Consider the following 18,143-nt stretch of genomic DNA (forward strand, 5'->3'; position numbering starts at 1 on the left):
AGTCAGAGAAAGAGAAAAAAAAAACGAGAAAAAGATAAATTCCTTATCTCCGTGGGATTCCGTAACCGCCGTAGAGGGCGAGATAGGCCTCTCGCTTAAGTAGTGGCCCTTCGAGGAAACGCAACGTCGTTATTTCGTGTCTATTGTCGCGCCCGTGTCTCTTTTGTGGCTTTCACATGCTTCGGCGCTTGTCCTTACGTCTTCTCTTCCGTCGCTTCTGTATCTCTTCCAACTTGGAGACTTGTTTGCGACTCCCTTATCATCACCTGCCGCTTTTTTTTTCTTCTTTCCTTAACGCGTTTTATGCAGGCTATCTTCGCGTCCTCTTTCGGCACAGTTGCGTGCTTTGTAGTATCGTATACTGGCGGGGCCGTTCTGCAAAGCGGAACGAAAAAGGATCTCGGCGGTCTATCACTCCGCCGTCGCACTCTTCTTTTTTATTTTTGCTTTCCTTTATTCGACGAACCCATATACAGAGTGGTTCGGACCACGAGAGAACCACCGAAGGCAGCCCTCGTAACGCTGAGCTTCACACGTGCCAGCCTTTTTAATGGGCGCGCCGACGTCGTACGCTCGTATCCGCGCGACGTCGTCGGGCTGTGGGACTACTTCGCGCGTCGCAAGACACCGCGTTACGCAGTCTCGCTCCGCGTGCCTCCACAACGCTGCACGGAACTCCGCGCGGGACAAAGTGCTATCGATTTGCTCTTGAAACCGCAGCCCGACCTCTTTCTCTCGCTCCTAGTGGCCCACGGCGCGCGCACATGTGGCATGCTGTGTAACAGGGGGTGCGTGGGCGTGCAGCGGTAGGTCGCAGCGAAACTGGCGCACTTCTGCGATGCGCTCATCCTTTGATCACGCCGCGTCCGTGTGATTTGATTTCTCCCGTATAGTCTACGCATGAACCGCCGGTGTTGTTGATGCATCCGTGTGCTGTGCGGAGCGAAGTATAGTTCGGACACCTTGTACACAAGGGAGCTTCCCTCACTCAAGTGTCGGTGGCCCTCTTTCTCTATCTGACTGCAGGACTGACCTGAAGTGAAAGAAGCAGCAGCGGCGGCGGCGGCAGCAGCAGCGGCAGGGCCTGCAACACCGAGCTTAACGGTGAGCAATCATCCCTTCTTGTATTTCTGTTCATCAGCGCGTGAAGTTCTTTTGTTGTTCAAACATGTCCGCTGCCCCCTCCCTCTCCCCTTTTCTTCTTTCTCACGCTGATTGTTGTAGCGATGTACCACGTGTTCCCACGGGGTTATTGTCTCTTTGACGATAGGGGAATGTTGATAAAGAAGATAGCTTTTTTTTTTACTGTCAAAGCTTCACACAGCAGTGGCGGACATGAAAAAAAAAATTGCGCGATGTTTGCCAGTGTGGTTGTTAATCGACAGCATTTCGCAAATACACTTTAGTCGTGACTTCAGGAGGCATGTTGTAATTGCGCAATTGAATTCAACCGGTACAAGAAGCACAACCGTTTTTTTGTAGACACTGTGCCTCGCACCAGATTCAGCAAGTACTCAGAATCTGCAGCGAAATGAATCGCTGTTCCTGTTAATTTTTTTAAAAACTTTGGTAAAAGAACTAGTGCACTACGGAAATGTGTTAACTAGGAACAGCGCGGTGCATTTCGCGGAGTGCGTATTTCTCCATGATGGCTCTAAGCAGACACAAAGCTTCTAGCAAAACATTATGCTGTCAGTACTGGCCGACTTCGATACTATATTTATAGCATGCGCCCCTACCGTCTATATTTCAATGTTAACGACGCAAATTTTGTTAATTTAGTGTTCCGACGATTATCGCTGGAACTCTGATGTCCGTCGCTGCTATATGAAGCTTGTACAGTGAAAATTGCCATTCTGTCTCGAATCGCCTATTTTAACATTAGAGACAGCCTTAGCAGAAAAATAAAAAAACTTGGAGAATGCTTAAGCTTCGCTTTTAAGAGTGAGGCGCGATAGCATTCAAAGATCCTTGACTGCTTCCCACGCTTGCCGGCAACTGCAGCTTATGTAACCGAAATGTTTACCGGGAAACGCTGGCGGTGAACGCTGTGCACGAAGGTCGAGATTTCTGGTAGAAACGCTGCCTCTTGCGTGGGTGGCGATGCGACGGAGGCGAGCGTCGTCTGGAGGTGTTGCAAGAAGCCGGGCGCGGCGATGCGTGGCCTCCGTGATTTGCGCGCGCCGACGCGCGCAAATCTGGGTGGCCGTGGCCGGTCTAGACATGGTAGAAATGCTGGAAAAGGGCTCTGTGTTTGAGTTTCCGCGTTACAGGTAATTATGTTTTCTCGCGTATTCAAATTACAATCCGACGCTATCATGTCTGTAGGTTGTGCATAAGTCGTGCTTTACGATTTTTCTGACGTATTTCACTTTGAGAAATTCAATTATTTCAGTAACCTTTTCGCGCTGCACGGAGGGTCTGAATGGTTGGGTATGCGTGGTTCGGTTTACATTGACCGATTTGGTTTTTGCCGAAACGATGATGGATGATGGACACGGGACGCCGACGCCGGATTTTCTGCGACGCGGGGCCCTTAACGCTATCGCGTTAAGAACACCCGTTACGTGCGCGGACGCTTTGCCCTCCGGGCTATTCGGTCGTCTCGATGCGAACGTCGAACTGCTGCGTAACTCCCAGCACGTTGGTTGTCTAATCGAGGCCGGAGCTGTCTAGGAAAAGTTCGGCGAACGCGTGTGTTCCCTTCGCCCGCGGAGCTTACAGAAGAGAGGAGCTCTCACGATTGGCGAGCGGCAGAGGCATTGCGCCTCGGGATATATGCCGATGAAAACTCTGTCTTAATCACTTTCGTCGCAAGCGTGCATACGCGGGCTGCAGGCGCAACCCTTTCCGCGGCGATTGCATCACGGTCCATCGCCTCTGAGCACGCGAGGCGATGGATCTGGGTCTCTCATCGCTCGCTTCGAGTACACGCGCTCCCAACGCTCTCGTCCGTTATACGCTGTTCTGCAAATAACTACCGGTGGCGCGCTCTTATACTATATACATCGGCTATTTCGCCCCCGGATTGTGTCTTTGCCCCCCTTTATTTTCCTTCCTTCGCCTTACGTTGGTCGTATTAGCGCTGCCATGCGTTACACACATGGCCCACTCAGGCGTTCTCCGAACGTATTGAAGCCCCCGCGTGTACGAAGAACTGCTGATGTCCGAGTTCCACTTTTAGCATCGCGAGGCAAACGCTGCGCTGCAGTAATTATTCGCTCCTTTTGGCGGCTATTTCCATCTTAGCGTGCCGCGCCGCCACAACGCTGCATAGTGACGTTCGCTGCCTGATTATAGCTAATGTAAGCGTTGAGCGTTGCGCTAGATCCTAGTGATAGAGCGGCACGTGAGCGAAGAAGATGGACGGCGATGATAGGTCTCGCACGCTGACCTATACGTGCAGGCGGCCGCGAAAGTTTGCGGGACGCTGTTTCCCCGCCGCGACAAATGTGGAATCTGCGGCCGTGTTTACGGCGTGATGTTTCTTGTTTAGTGGATCGCGCTGCCTGTCATCATCATCATCATCATCATCATCATCATCATCATCATCATCATCATCATCATCAGCCTGGTTACGCCCACTGCAGGGCAAAGGCCTCTCCCATATTTCTCCAACAACCCCGGTCATGTACTAATTGTGGCCATGCCGTCTCTGCAAACTTCTTAATCTCATCCGCCCACCTAACTTTCTGCCGTCCCCTGCTACGCTTCCCTTCCCTTGGAATCCAGTCCGTAACCCTTAATGGCCATCGGTTATCTTCCCTCCTCATTACATGTCCTGCCCATGCCCATTTCTTTTTCTTGATTTCAACTAAGATGCCATTAACTCGTGTTTGTTCCCTCACCCAATCTGCTCTTTTCTTATCCCTTAACGTTACACCTATCATTCTTCTTTCCATAGCTCGTTGCGTCGTCCTCAATTTAAGTAGAACCCTTTTCGTAAGCCTCCAGGTTTCTGCCCCGTACGTGAGTACTGGTAAGACACAGCTGTTATAAACTTTCCTCTTGAGGGATAATGGCAGTCTGCTGTTCATGATCTGAGAATGCCTGCCAAACGCACCCCAGCCCATTCTTATTCTTCTGATTATTTCAGTCTCATGATCCGGATCCGCAGTCACTACCTGCCCTAAGTAGATGTATTCCCTTACCACTTCCAGTGCCTCACTACCTATCGTAAACTGCTGTTCTCTTCCGAGACTGTTAAACATCACTTTAGTTTTCTGCAGATTAATTTTTAGACCCACTTTTCTGCTTTGTCTCTCCAGGTCAGTGAGCATGACCTGGAGAGGCAAAGCAGAAGAGTGGGTCTAAGAAGAGTGGAAGAGTGGGCGCTGCCTGTAGCAGGCCAAAAAAAAAAAAAAATGCTGTAGGTTCGAACTTTGAACGCCGGGCTACGTGCCCGGGCTTGACGAGAATTCAGCTTTCTATCGAATCGCGTGTGGCGTAAGCTTTTGCACCCGGATTATGGCTTCTGCGCGAATACTATGATGTCGTACTGCGTGTTCCGGTATTTCGTAGACGCAAAGCGCGCGTTGTTCAATAGAGAGTTTTAGTTTAGGGGACGCAAGCGGCTTGCGTACGCAAAAACTAGGGGCGACGCTACTGCGCATGCGCAGACCATGACGTGGGGGTCTGCGCATGCGCAGTAGGGTGGCCCCTAGCTCTTGCGTACGCAAGCCGCTTGCGTCCCCTAAACTAAAACTCTCTATTAAGTGGTTGGCGCGGCGCGTTTGGCGTTGTTGCAAAGTGGTGGAAAAATTAATCAACGCGAGATAAACAGCCAAACGTTAACCAGTTTACCCCCTTAATGGAGATTCAAAATGAAGTGCGTGTTAGGGAAGATAGACATGCGCGTTTTCGCCTGTGCCGCTCTGTTATATACTACGGCCGCCGTGGCACATTTTGTAGTGAACCCGCCGCGGTTGCTTATAGTGGCTATGGAGTTGGGCTGCTAAACACGAGGTCGTGGGACCGAAGCCCGCTCATGGCGGCCGCATTTCGATAGGGGCCTGTGCGAAAACACCTGTGTACTTAGATTTAGGTAAAATTTCCGAACTCCCCCACTACGGAGTGCCTCATAATCGGATCGTGGTTCTGGCACGTAAAATCCCATAATTTCATTTTAATTTTTTAGCGTTGGATACACCGCTGTACCTTTGGGCTCTGCACTCATCGTTAGCTGTCGACACGCTAAGCGACCGCTAGATTAAAAAAAAAAAACACGATTAACTAGATCTGATTAGCACGTGTTGATACGCAGTGCCCCAATGGTACATTTGAGATATCTCAGGTTCCACGCAATCTATTTGCATTTATTGTTTCCCGATGCGACGTTTATTATTGCCTCGCTATAGTTTGTGGAACGAAATGAAGTGCTCTTCTCCACATAAAGCCTCTTATTGCAGAGAAGCCACCTTTGACGGCTGTTCTTTTTTTCCTTTTCTTTCTGGAAGGAGTTATCGCAGGCGCTGGGACAATATTCTGACCTGCGCTGTAAATATTTGTGTACCTCCTGGCGACAGTTTCAAGGCCAATAACGTCCGACTGATCTTTATTTATTAACTATTATTACTGTAAGGTGTATAAAGAGAGGGAGCGGGTAGGTTCAGGAATTGTTCTGTAACATTCGCTGTAGCGACGGCTGCGTGCATGTCTAGGGTATTTGTTTTTTGTTTATCCGTCAAGTTTCGGGCAGGTTTCCAACGGGTTCCAAGGCGCTCGAATATAAGCTCCGCCGATGTTTCTGCGCGCGTAACGTAACCACGAAAGCGGCCGGCACAGCGCTGTCGAAACCTTCCCCCGTTGGATGCAGCGGCGGCTATAACCGTACGCGCAGAGCCCAACCCTTCCTTCTATAATTCCTAGCCGACCTACTTTCCCGCTGCGCAGCTTCTCCCGTGGGAGCCGCTCCGCAGTTTATGCAGCTCGCCGCCGTTGCCGAGACCTTTCGCTTCCATGTGCTCCGTCTTGCGAGAGAGAGAGAAAGAAAAAAAAAAGAAAAATGGCGCCGCGATTTGCTCCCGGCCGCGAAGGAAAGTTGCCGCTTCTTCCTTGAGCTGTCCGTCGGCAAGCGCTGTCGTTTTCTTTTTTTTTTCTGCTCGCAAAAGGAAAAAAAAAGTAGAGGTATATAAATAGATGAGTGAGCAATATAAGAGCGAAAGAAAACAGTTTAGGCTGGGCCCACGCGAGGCACATCAACAGAGACGAGTTGCGCGACGAGACGGCGATAAAGAAGGAAAAAAAAAAGCGCGGTCGCGCGTTTTTTTTTTTTTCGTGGTTGATATAGCGCCCACAGAATGAGGTGGAGGACACCGAAGCAAAGAGAATTAGGAACAGTGGAAGAGGTGTGGCGATAACCGATTGGAAGAAAAGCGCGCGCGCACGCGCATGCGCAACTTCTTTCGCGGCATTCGTGCGTTGCTGCACCGCGTTTACATAGACGCGAAAAAAAAAACGCGCGAAAAAAAAAAAGAAGGCGACTGCGCGTGCGTGCGTGCGCTATGCGTCCGGCGCCTCGCCGCGCGTATTTATTGCGTTTACACACGCGCGCCGCTGCGTCGCCCGAAATCTAGGCCGCCTCCCAATCACCGCACTTGTGCGTACATCCTCCTCTCCCCCCCCGTTCCCGCGCGGCGGTCGCGTGGCGGCGGCGGCGGCGGGGATTTGCGCGCCGCGTTGACCCAAATTGCGCGCGCTTATATATATATCACCTGTGTGCGCAACTTTACGTATGTATTGCGCGCGCACGTGCTCGGTCGGTTTCGCCTTCTCCGCTGCCGTTTTGGAGGGTGTGCGGTTTATGGCGGAGGCGGCTCGTGTCTCGACGCGGGCTTGCGGGTGCCGTCGGCTGTTTTGCACCGACCCCCACCCCCCCTCCCCTCCGCGCGCATATGATTGCTGGCGGCGCCTCAGCGGTGTGATGTATAGGTGCGCTACGTTTTGCGCCTCCGCGGCGCCTGTATTTTTCGCCGCTGCGAATACGTTGTCGTTGTACGGCGAGGTTTCGTAACTTGGAAGTCGTTATGTGGCGCCGTCGTAAGAACAGTGGCCGTTGTGGGAAAGACGAAGCGTGTACTTGGAAAAGAACTCGCCGCGACGAAAGCTCACGAATTGGGTGTGTGTGCGTGTTTGTGTGCGTGCGTGCGCGTTTCATTACTTATGAAATAGTAGCTGAGTAGTTCACTAGAAGTCCAGTAGTGGACCTGGTTTTGTAGCCTTCCCGCACCACCGCCATCAACTGCACAAATCCAAGTGTTGCGGCAAGCGAAATTTCTGCCACCGTCACTTGTTTTCGAAGTAAACTTAATGAACATTTTCGTTTGACGGTGGAGCAGATCATTCTGTAGCTGCGTTTGTTGGAGGAAGTACCTGTTCGCAGCATCACTACACAACATTCTGTTTTGTTTAAATAACACTTAATACGTTAATGTTTTAGTGTTTCCTAACAAAATTATGTACTCGTCTTTCTTTTTTTTTTGGCTGTGGCTGTAATAGTATTTAAACTTTGAAACTGATATTTATGCGTGGATAACTGCATGGTTTTTGATACCAGCCGTGACGTTCCACCGGGCATTCGGCCCTTTAATTCGATAAATCTTTTTCAGTCCGGCAAAATGGAGCAGGCACAAGGCAGTGATTTACATACCGTGCCACAACACGTCGTCCTGTACGCAAACGCGGCAGAGTTAAAACTCTTTCTCGCCGGTGCAGCGCGCAGATCGTTGCGATAGGGAAAAAGGACAAAACAAAATTCCCGCGAGTGCTCCGAAAATGGTCGCAGGACGAGCATACACCTATGTCGTAACGTTGAAAGGAAATGCCACCGCGTTCGCTTCGAACGCAGACGAGACGCCACGGTAGGCTAACCGTGTCCTCCCTCCGAGCCACGCGTTGGTAGCGGTATGTATATACGCACCTCGTTTTCGATTCCTCGGATGTGTGTATATCCTACTTATGCGCCGACCTCATGGTAGAGGCGCGCGAGTATAGACAGCAAGACGCACGGCGCGTCTCGAAAAAACAAAACAAAAATGCGATGTGGCTCGAAAGCGTCCGCGCGCTCGGAGCGGAGCGCCCTTGAAATTCTGCAATGCGCCTCACGCGTCATTCTTGACTCGCGGATATATATGTGCTTGCATCATTCTCCTCGCACGAGGATCGTACGTGCCGGCATGTGCAAGTGCGGGCGTGTGTTTTATGCGAAGCATATTACGAGAGCTCAACCCAGCTCCTCAGGCGCGGCGGTGTCGCCTTCAATACCACGTGACACCGTGACGTCACGACAGAGGAGAAACGGGGCTCCAACTCGCGCCGTCGCTCGCGGCGTCACGGCGGTATATAAGCAGCTGCGCTTGCCTCTGCTAGACACTCACGAGGTGAGATGCCTCCTGGAGAGTAGTAGTGATTTTGAGAAAGAAATAAAGAGAATGCCTCCTGGAGACAGAGCTGCTCGTTGGAATGAGAAGCGAAGGTTGCGGCGTGCTACAGAGACTGATTTTCTAGGTGGCTTTGGCTCAACTCTTGCAAGAAAGGGCTGGGTGGGAATCGAACCAGGGTCTCCGGAGTGAGACGGAGGCGCTACCACTAAGCCACGAGTACGATGCTTCAAAGCGGTACAAAAGCGCCTCTAGTGAATGCGGTGTTGCCTTAGAAACGAGCTGTTTCTAAGGCTCAGGCGTGCGTCGCTTGCTCAGGCGCACATTTCGTTGCCGCGCCGAACGCTGCGTTGCTCGACGCTCACCGCGTCCAATGCGGGGCGCGTAGTCGCTGCGCCGTAGCCCATTGTCTTATACCCCTTGGCGGGTCGACGGGAACGCTGTCGCGTTCCACTCTTGAAGGCGAAGCAGAGTAACGCATGAGTTGTTTCTTCGTCTAGCCGAACCAAATATAGCCAAGCAACAGCAGTTCACCAGGCTAAACAGTGGTTCAACAACTAAAATAAAGGCTAGTATGCTTCGCATCCTGGGCTTAACCTTAGCTAAGCCACATCCATTTTTTTAAGCGCGTTTACGTATATGGGTGCTTGCATGTGTCATGTGCACATACAGGGCACCAGTTTGACTCAGGCTCCGAGGGGCCATGAGTGTGTGCGCTCGAGTTTGAATTCTGTTTCCAGCTTGAGTGCCAGTTCAGTTTGAATGCTATGTTGGGGGCGAGTTCCACCACTGGAAAAGCTGGCGCCACCGCCGGCGTGACGTGGCATGAGGGATCACGTGGACACGGCGGACGCGTTGGCTGCTTCGGAAGCGCCAAGCGAGCTGAAAACGAAAGTTTAAAGTCCCACCTACGCTACGGTTCTGATTAAGTGGTGAAGCCTTCCCACCTAGGGTGTCTGCTTGACAACATTTGAAATCACTACAATGGGTAGTGGCTGCCTTTGGAGGCGTGCACCATGGTAGGCTACTGCTCGTTGCCGCAGTGCCGGACGTACGCAACAGAGCCCGGAGTCAGCCTTATTCACACGTAGCCGCAGGACAAGAAGCTGCGTGATGCTTGGCTCGCGAAACTTAGAATCGGTAGACAGCCATCGGCTACAACTCGGTTATGCCGCAAGCACAGACGCGAGGAAGATTTCTGCTGCGGCGCCGTGATTGCGATGTTCGGTGAGCAGCAGAAAACGCGCACTGAGACGTTCGCTCGCGCTCGTTGCCCGGCTAATGTCACGACGGTTTTGTATATGAATTTGTTGTTGCTAGACACTGGCAAGTTTACTGGAACGGAAAGGGAGTGGTAAGAAGCACATTAAACAAAGGCATAGCGTATGGTCATGTTTGTGTTATGAATCAGCGCACTGGATTACGAAAAAGAAGCAGCGCGAAATTGCCCGGTCAGTGCATACAGTGCAACGCAACTTCAGGAATAATATTGAAATGTCCAAGAATTTAGAAGAAGAAAAAACTTTTTATTTCGGCACACCATGATGGCATCTTTTGTGACACTTCGCCGCCTCAGGAGCGAGGCAAACTATGCATGTAGTCGTATAGCGCGCCTCACCGCCAATGGCCGACGTTCTGCCCAGACTCGAGTAAAGCATGTCGCCAGGCTCGAAGCATACACGCGCAGCCTGACAACCTGACTGGCCCAGCGGGCTTCTTCTTAGCTGTGGCTGAAGTTGAAAAGTAGAAAATAATAAAGAAAATGGAAATGAAAGTGGACACGAAAAGATTACTTGTCTTTCATTTCTATTTTCTTTCATTTCAGCCAAAGCTAATTTTCCCTATATATGCTTTCCTTGACTTCAATGAGTGTTGGCTCTATATAGGTATATATGTATATAGACATATTCTAGAGAAGGATTGGAATGGTATAGTGGGTAGTCCCACTTCTTATGCTCGCTGACTCTCTCGTACGTATTGAGGCAGTCCTCCACATCGGTGTCAGCTGCGCCAGTTGAAGTTGGCTGGGCCGCGGTGACGGGGCGCGCCAGGACACGTGGTTGGTGCAGAAGGAGGTGGTGGTTGCTAGGAGGCGTCCTGATGCATGGTATGGGGATCGAAGTTCCATGGTGGGAGTTTTGAGGGCAGAGCACTCTCCACCAAAAGCGCTGGTGAAGGCGACCCACTATACCGTTCCAATCCTTCTCTACAATATATTTATAAGCATGCACCAACCAGCCCCGGCGAATAGAACCCCCCAATCAGTTCGAATGGGGCACGAATCTATACCGGAGTCCCCGTGAACCGGAGTTTGTGCGAATCTGAACGAGTTCGTGTAAGCTTGAATCGCACGTGGTTCAAACTTACGGGCGCCGGTGGTCACGTGATCTGCCGCGGTTGCGGGGGGAGAGCGTGCAAACGCGACAGCGAGGGTAATCGCGCACTTGTGCGCGCTGTCTTCCCGCGCGCCTGTATAGTGTTGCTGGTCACGTGGTCCGCCGAGTATGTTGCAGGTCACCTCGCATTTGTGAGGCATATACACGCCGCGTTTCGTCAACGACACCCGACCGCCGTCGTTACTTATGCCCCTTCGTCACCGTTGCGACATGAATTCGCTAGAAGAGTGTGCACATAAAGCAGGTGCTTCGTTTCCGTGAATGCCATTGTCAGCCTGTGACGTCATCTCCGCAGAAGTGGCAGTTCGAGTAGCGCGCGGTGCCAAGGGGCCTTATATTAATCTATATATTTTTACTTTTGCCGTCTTCATTAGCTAGAATGCAAAAGCACCTTTCCCAGAAATCCCATTCTTGCGCGTGCCACGTTGGAGAAGCCGGTGAACAGCGCGCTGCTATTGTTATATAGCACGCGCCGCGCTCATGTCAGCTGTGGAGGAGGTCTTATACGGCGTGGCTAAGGCGGCCTTGTTTCGCTTAGCGATTTAAAGGGAAGTAGGCCAGATTACTAGAAAAGAGAAGAGAAGAAGAAAATCGGGAACATTTGCAATGCTTCCCGCCTTCATTCAATCGCATGAGTCGGGCCTCTCCGAGTACAAACGAATTGACATACAAATTGGACCCCGCACTCATATATATTGGCTCTCTTGTGCTCCTTTGAGTTTTCCAGAGACCCTCGCCTGCGCTTTATGATGGGATCTCGTAAACAGCGAGCTGCTGTCGTTTTCTTTATTTTTTTTTCACTGCTTTTGAAGGCTTTTAACGGTATTAGTTGGTTTGGGGAAACCCGCGAGCCATTCCTGACCGTTTATTCTCGCCTTTTTGTTCACCGTTTCTCCGTATACTCTTTACACCTATAGAACAACGCGGGTTCGGGGCCGTGTGCGCGCTTTTCGAAGAAAGAATGCTTTTTTTCCGCCGCTAGTTTTCTCGCATCCTGAACCTCGCCTTGGAACTCCGATTCGCACTCTGTTTTCCATCCTCGCTCCCGACTCTTTTTTTTTTTTTTGCGAGCGCCTCGAAATATATCTTACACTTGCTCGGCATATTTTCACTCGGTGTTACAGCGCGCAGCCACGGTTATTAGTGCTTCGTTGACAACATCCCACGGTGCTCGCGAGAAAACGCGAGAGCGAAGAAAGAAGGCACCCCGTCATCATTAGAGAAAGAGTTATCTGTGTATCCGCCCCTGTTGGGACGCGCCTTGACCGTCGCCGTGCTTACGTCCCTTGCAATAATGCGACCTTAAGCACTGGTAAGTTTAAAAAAATTAAATTATGGAGTTTTACGTGCCAAAACCACTTTCTTATTTTGAGGTACGCCATAGTGGGGGACTCCGGAAATTTCGACCTCCTGGGGTTCTTTAACTGCACCTAAATCTAAGTACACTGGTGTTTTCGCATTTCGCCCCTATCGTAATGCGGCCGCCGTGGCCGGGATTCGATCCCGCGACCTCGTGCTCAGCAACCTAACACCATAGCCACTGAGCAACCACGGCGGGTCACTGGTAAGTCGATCCACTCCTCGTGCTGGATTCGCAGAGGGCGAACGTTTTTTCTTTTTCTTTTTTTGCATGGTGTGGCTTCTTCACTATGCACGCAGCGCCGCCGTGGCGCACACCCGTATAGTTACATTGCCCGCCTCTCGGCCATGAAGTACAGTCGAGTGCAAAAGTCTAGAGACCACGGCACATGCAATATACATATAGCCGTGCTACGTGAAATTGTATAGAAGCATGGCGCTGATCAAGCAGGCGCACGTACGTGGGCAGCTCACTTGATCTCTGCCTTTATGTCTATAGGCTGGGAAGAAGAAAAAAAAAAGAAATTTAGCGGCATATCTGGGCCTTAAACTTTTGCACTCATCTGTACAACCGTGAAATAAGGTCTGAGTTTCCGAGAAATTCTTTTTTCCCCCTTTATTTTCCCTTTTTCTTTTTCTCGCATACTTTCCATTGCAGGTGCGCATCCGCGGGGCCGAATTCGTGAAGGTTGTCGTCACCTGAGCTCGACCTTGTTAAAGGCACACCGCCCAGACGATCCTGATTGTTCCGAGAAGTGTTTGTGGGCGCGCGCGATTTGCCTTTAGTATTTGTCGAATCCTATATCACTTTCTTTTTGTTCGTTAATTGTACTCGTCTTCCTTTGCCTCCTTTGTAAGGAAAATCGGGGGCGTGCGCAACAAATCATCGCGTGAACGGCGAACGCGCAGGCAAGCATCGAGTTAGGAGTTGCACGTTCACGAAGAGAAATTGCGTTCGCTGTCACCAACGGCGCGCAAGGCTTTACTCGCGGAAAAAAAAAAAGAAAGAACAGCTGACAACTGAGATATAGAGTGTTGCGAGCTATGGCCTGCATGCACGATTTGTCGTTTCTCGGAAGCGTTTCGGAGAAGCGCGCTTCCCGGAGAAGCGTCCATTTCGCGCAGAAATTAATGGTGTGGCCGGAAACGTGATCGGCAGCGGCAAGCGACTGCGCTTTCACGGGCTTGCGACACTTCGCGATGATTGCGGAGCGCAGCTCGCGCGTGATCCGTTCGATTGTCGACCCAGCTGTACCTCTTCTCGCCCCCCCCCCCCCAACCTCCTTTCCTTTTTTTTTTGGTTGCCTGTTGCTTCTCCCCCTACTTTCATTCCCTACCCCCTGTGCAGCGCGGTTGAGGTGTCCTCTGCTGAGAGACAGTTACTGCGCTGCACTTTACCCCAACCTTTCCTTCCCATCATCAAGAATCTCTCTCTCTCTCTCTTGCTCTCTCTCTCTCTCTTGTGGAAACAGTTAGGAACAGGTTTTTGTTGTTCAAGGTAAGCATGACAGATGGAACTTCACGTTGCCGCTGCGCGGAGCGGCGCGGGGACATCGACGACGACTGCATGGGTCAGGTGACTCGCGGAGTAGCGGTACAGCTAGCACTCGGAGGGATTGGCAGGTGGTTGCAAGAAGACGCGAAAGATGAAGCGACGAGGCGTGACGAATATGTGGGGAACCGCTGCAAATGTCAGGATTTCGTGCTAAGCGAACATTGTTCGACTGCTGACCGGGCGTCAATATCTATCTCGCAACGTGTACGCTAATAATCAACAAACAATTAGCGTACGTCGGGAAGTTATTTAGTCATTCAGTGATATCACACACGCCCTTTAAACGGTGGTAGTTGTACCTGGCATCGCGGCCACTGATGGTCATGCGTTCAAAGTTGGACTCCGTTGCGTGGTACTGATAGGAGATGCTAATAAACTTTAAATAATAATAATAACAATAAAAGAAAATTGTGTGTTGACTTTGCGTCCGTGCCATATGATTCATTTGTTAAACAAGAAAATTCGTAATGCCGGGCTCCATAGTGCGTATACAGTGTACTAGACAAGTATACACCTGCCGCCCTTTCCACGTTTGCTTTTCCATGGCCGCTGCTGGGAATTCTAACGTCATCAAACAATTAGGAAACAAAAAAATTATTGTGACTGCATCGGTTTGCCTTTATTTGTTCGTTAGACAGGAACATTCGTGAAATCGTGCTTATAACTGCAGGCAGTTTAACCAGAATTTCACCGGCTTGCCACCCTTTCCGCACTTGATTCCGCACGACTGCTGTTATGAGGTGTGAGCGTCATCCTCAAGGGGACGCCGCATTAAGAAAGAAAGAAAGAAAATCGTGGTGGATGCACATCTGACAGTTATAATTGGTTCGTTAAACCGCGAGATTCGTAAAATCCAACTCGTAACTGCTTCGAAGTTTGGCCATACGTATCCGCCTGCATCTTTCCTGCATTGGCTTCGCAGGGCGTCTCGTCCTCGCTAGTTCTCGTGACGCCATTTGTACGAGTCAGAATTCGATAGGTAAAACGGAAACATTCGTGAAATCGGGCACGGAATTTCATCGCAGTTTCAGCCGACAAACCCGCGGTATTTCCCCGCTTTTGACTTCGCAGGGATGTGTATTCTTCGAGTGCTACTGTCAGTGTTTATACACGAGCCGGGATTAGTTCGTTAAACCGAAAAATTCGCAAAATCGAGCTTCGGACTGCGTTGTAGTTCAGCAGAGAAACCTGCCTGCCGTCCATGCCGCGTTCGTTTCTTCGCGGCTTCTGTTACGAAAAGCGTCGTCTACGAGCTTCGCAACTATGAGAAAGAAAGAAAGAAAGAAAGAAAGAAAGAAAGAAAGAAAGAAAGAAAGAAAGAAAGAAAGAAAGGGGCGGCAGAACAGTGAGTCGGCCGTACATTTTGCTGGCGTCTCGCTGTCTTTATTCGGTCTGCAGAGAGCGTGTTGTGTGGTATATCCTATAACATACGCCTGCTTTCTGACGGAGGCAGGACGCAGCTGGCGAGCGATAACGCTAATTGCACGAGAGATAGCGAGGCGGTCCTTTCTTTCTTTCGAGTCCTGTTCCTTTCTTTCTTCCTTACGTTCTTTGTTTTCTCTCGTCTTTATATCTCTTCATGCCGAGTTGCTATACGACCTATCTCTCTTCCTCGCAACTTGGAGCGCCACAAGGATTTTCTTTCGTCCTTTTTTTTTAAATTTATTTTTTGCCGGCTTGAGCTGTGCGCTGCAGGAGGTAGCTGCTTTCCGCTTTTTCTCTTTCTTTTTTTTTATGAACTTCGTATATTCTTGCTTCTCCGAGCCTTGGTACTCTGTACCATGTACTCTGTGCAGCTCGTTCTTTGTATTGTGTCTTAGCTCCGGGGCATTGTTTCGTTGTCGTTCGTCTCGCTGCGTACGCTGCCGCCTTTCTAGTGCTTCAATATGTTCTTTTTCTTTCTTTTCCAAACAATGGGGTCCCTCGCCCGCGTTTCCCGCATCATGATTGATGAACGACGTGGGACGCGTAAGCGAACGTGTCTGGCGTAATATACGAGTTTTGACCACCCTTAAATGGTTGGCGCGGTCACAAAAGAAAGGGAGGCCGCGGAGCTTATACTTAAGAGCGCAAATATTGTTGCTTACTGGTCGTAAAAAATTAAGTAAGAAGCCGACTCTCCTAGATGGCAGCGTTTGCGAGTAAAGATGTCGGAATTAGACACCTATCACTAAACGTAATTATGTCTCTTCTTTTTTTTTTCAAAATTTTGTGCTGCTTTCTCATGAAGTCGCAAGTCACAGCGCAGTCGGCATGTTTTACCAGGGTTACCACCACCACCACCACCACCACCACGACCATTTCTTACTCTTAAAGAACTCTGTTTTTACGTAAGCTATAGTGCGGTAGCTAGCTGGGTGACTCGGTACATCTGCATTACTACTTACAGCTCGAACAAATAAAAGACGGACAAGGAAGAGAGACGAACACGAGCGCTGACTCACGACTAAAGAAAGTTTATTGCTTACAAACATCATAAATTACCTAACCTGATCTAAACTAACTGGGTGGAGCTTTACGTGCGAAGTGAACAGATGTTCTCACAAGAGCGGTCCTTACGCTGGGACAGTTCGTGAACAGCATATGCCAGTTTGATGTGGGACATATGAGTAGAGAACGCAGCCGGTCAGCCAATGGCGGGTCAACACTTGCGAACGAAAAAAAAATGCATTCAGCTGCTCGAGTACGAGATGATTGATGCGAACCGTGATGTACCGATGTCTCGGGATATAGATTAGAACAAGGACCCGAGCAGAAATTACTTACGTGGCGTCTGAACTGGAAATCTGAGCCCATATCGTAGCTGACGGGACTTCAGGTCAGATATATTAGTGATATTTAACGTAGCTGAGGACGTGCTACCGGAGGCATCAGCTCTGGCGGCCACGCATCTCTTGAAGTGTGTGTTCACCACAGCGCCCGCAGAGCGTTTGGTTGAGCGTTCGTGGCGGCGACAAATCTTACATCCAATATATCTGCGCGCTTGTGTTAACGTGTCAGCAGCGACGCAATCATCACAAAGTGACACAACATCACAGCCCTGTATCTTCTCATTTCGGAACAGAAAAGCAGCGCAACAAAGGAATGTTTCTACTCCGTTATGGTTGATCACATACCTCGTCAGAATATTGCGCCCGTTCACTTGCTTTCAGTATTGTGTTAAACATTTACCAAGATAACTTGCAATAGAACTCTTGATTCTTATGTGTTATTTTTAATAAGTCATTAGAACTATCCGAGTTGCCTCATGACTGGAAGTTTGGAAAGATTGTTCCAGTGCCAAAAGCAGGAGACTCATCGCTGCTTTCTTCCTATCGACCCATTTCTATACTCTGCACATGTTCCAAACTTCTTGAACACATCATCTTTAAACATATAACAGCTTATCTTGAGCTTCATGGTTTTCTTGACCCCAGGCAGCATGGATTTCGTAAAGGGCTTTCAACTACTACTCAGCTTTTAGAAACCATTCATGATTTCGCAGCTATTCTGGATGAGCAAGGGCAAATTGATATTATTTTTTTAGATTTCGAGAAAGCATTTGACCGGGTATCACACACCAAACTCATGATAAAATTGAAACCTATACTTAAAAATGAGTCCCTTCTTTCCTGGATTCAAGCATACCTTACTTCGAGACGGCAAACTGTAAACATAGACGGAACACAATCACAGTCAAGACCTGTACTATCCGGAATCCCACAGGGATCAGTGCTTGGGCCCTTATTTTTCTTAATTTTCATCAATGATATTGCACAGGAATTGCCAGTTAAAATAAAATTGTTTGCTGACGATTGCGTTTTATATAAAGAAATCCGTTGTCCCGCTGACCAATCGCTGTTAAATACCTCGCTGTCTACAGTGCAATCATGGTGCAGCACATGGCAAATGAAAATAAATGCAAAAAAAAACTGTAGCGATGACCGTGACGCGGAAACGACACCCTTTAAACAACCAGTATTCGATCGATGGGCATATTTTAGACCGCGTGACAAGCTATAAATATTTGGGTGTAGTTATCAGCTCGGATTTAAAGTGGAATGAGCACGTGTCATACATAGAAAAGAAAGCCATGCAGAAGCTTTGTTACTTGAGGCGTTGCTTAAAAAATTCACCCCATGAGATAAAACTACTAGCTTACAAAACTTTCGTCCGCCCGATTCTTGAGTATGGGTCCGTCGTCTGGGATCCACATAGCGATATTAACATAAAAAAGGTAGAAAAAATTCAGAGAAAGGCGATACGATTTGTATTCAATTCCTTCAGCCGTTATGCATCACCAAGCGCTATGCTCGAAACAGCACAACTGGTTACCCTGCAAAAACGGCGATTTAAAGAACGATTAAAGTACATGTATCTGCTCTATCATGGAAAATTGGGCATCGACAAGGACACGTATACCGAGCCTCTAGCTCGTCGACCAACTCGGTCTAGCCGCGCTAAGCAGCTTAAAGA

At 49.5% G+C, this 18,143-nt stretch overlaps 1 protein-coding gene across 5 annotated transcripts in view; it reads left to right on the top strand.

Annotated features, from left to right (window-relative positions):
* LOC135920537 (solute carrier organic anion transporter family member 74D-like) overlaps positions 1–18,143 on the top strand; it is a 225,658-nt gene that overhangs the window by 163,878 nt on the left and 43,637 nt on the right. For all 5 annotated transcript variants that reach the window (XM_065454841.2, XM_065454843.2, XM_065454844.2 and 2 more), the window contains exon 3: positions 1,027–1,104. The gene's annotated coding sequence lies outside the window, so the exon portion shown is untranslated. The remainder of the gene's footprint in view (positions 1–1,026; positions 1,105–18,143) is intronic.

This window comes from Dermacentor albipictus, chromosome 5, assembly GCF_038994185.2.
Source record: "Dermacentor albipictus isolate Rhodes 1998 colony chromosome 5, USDA_Dalb.pri_finalv2, whole genome shotgun sequence".
In the NCBI taxonomy this organism is placed as follows: domain Eukaryota; kingdom Metazoa; phylum Arthropoda; class Arachnida; order Ixodida; family Ixodidae; genus Dermacentor; species Dermacentor albipictus.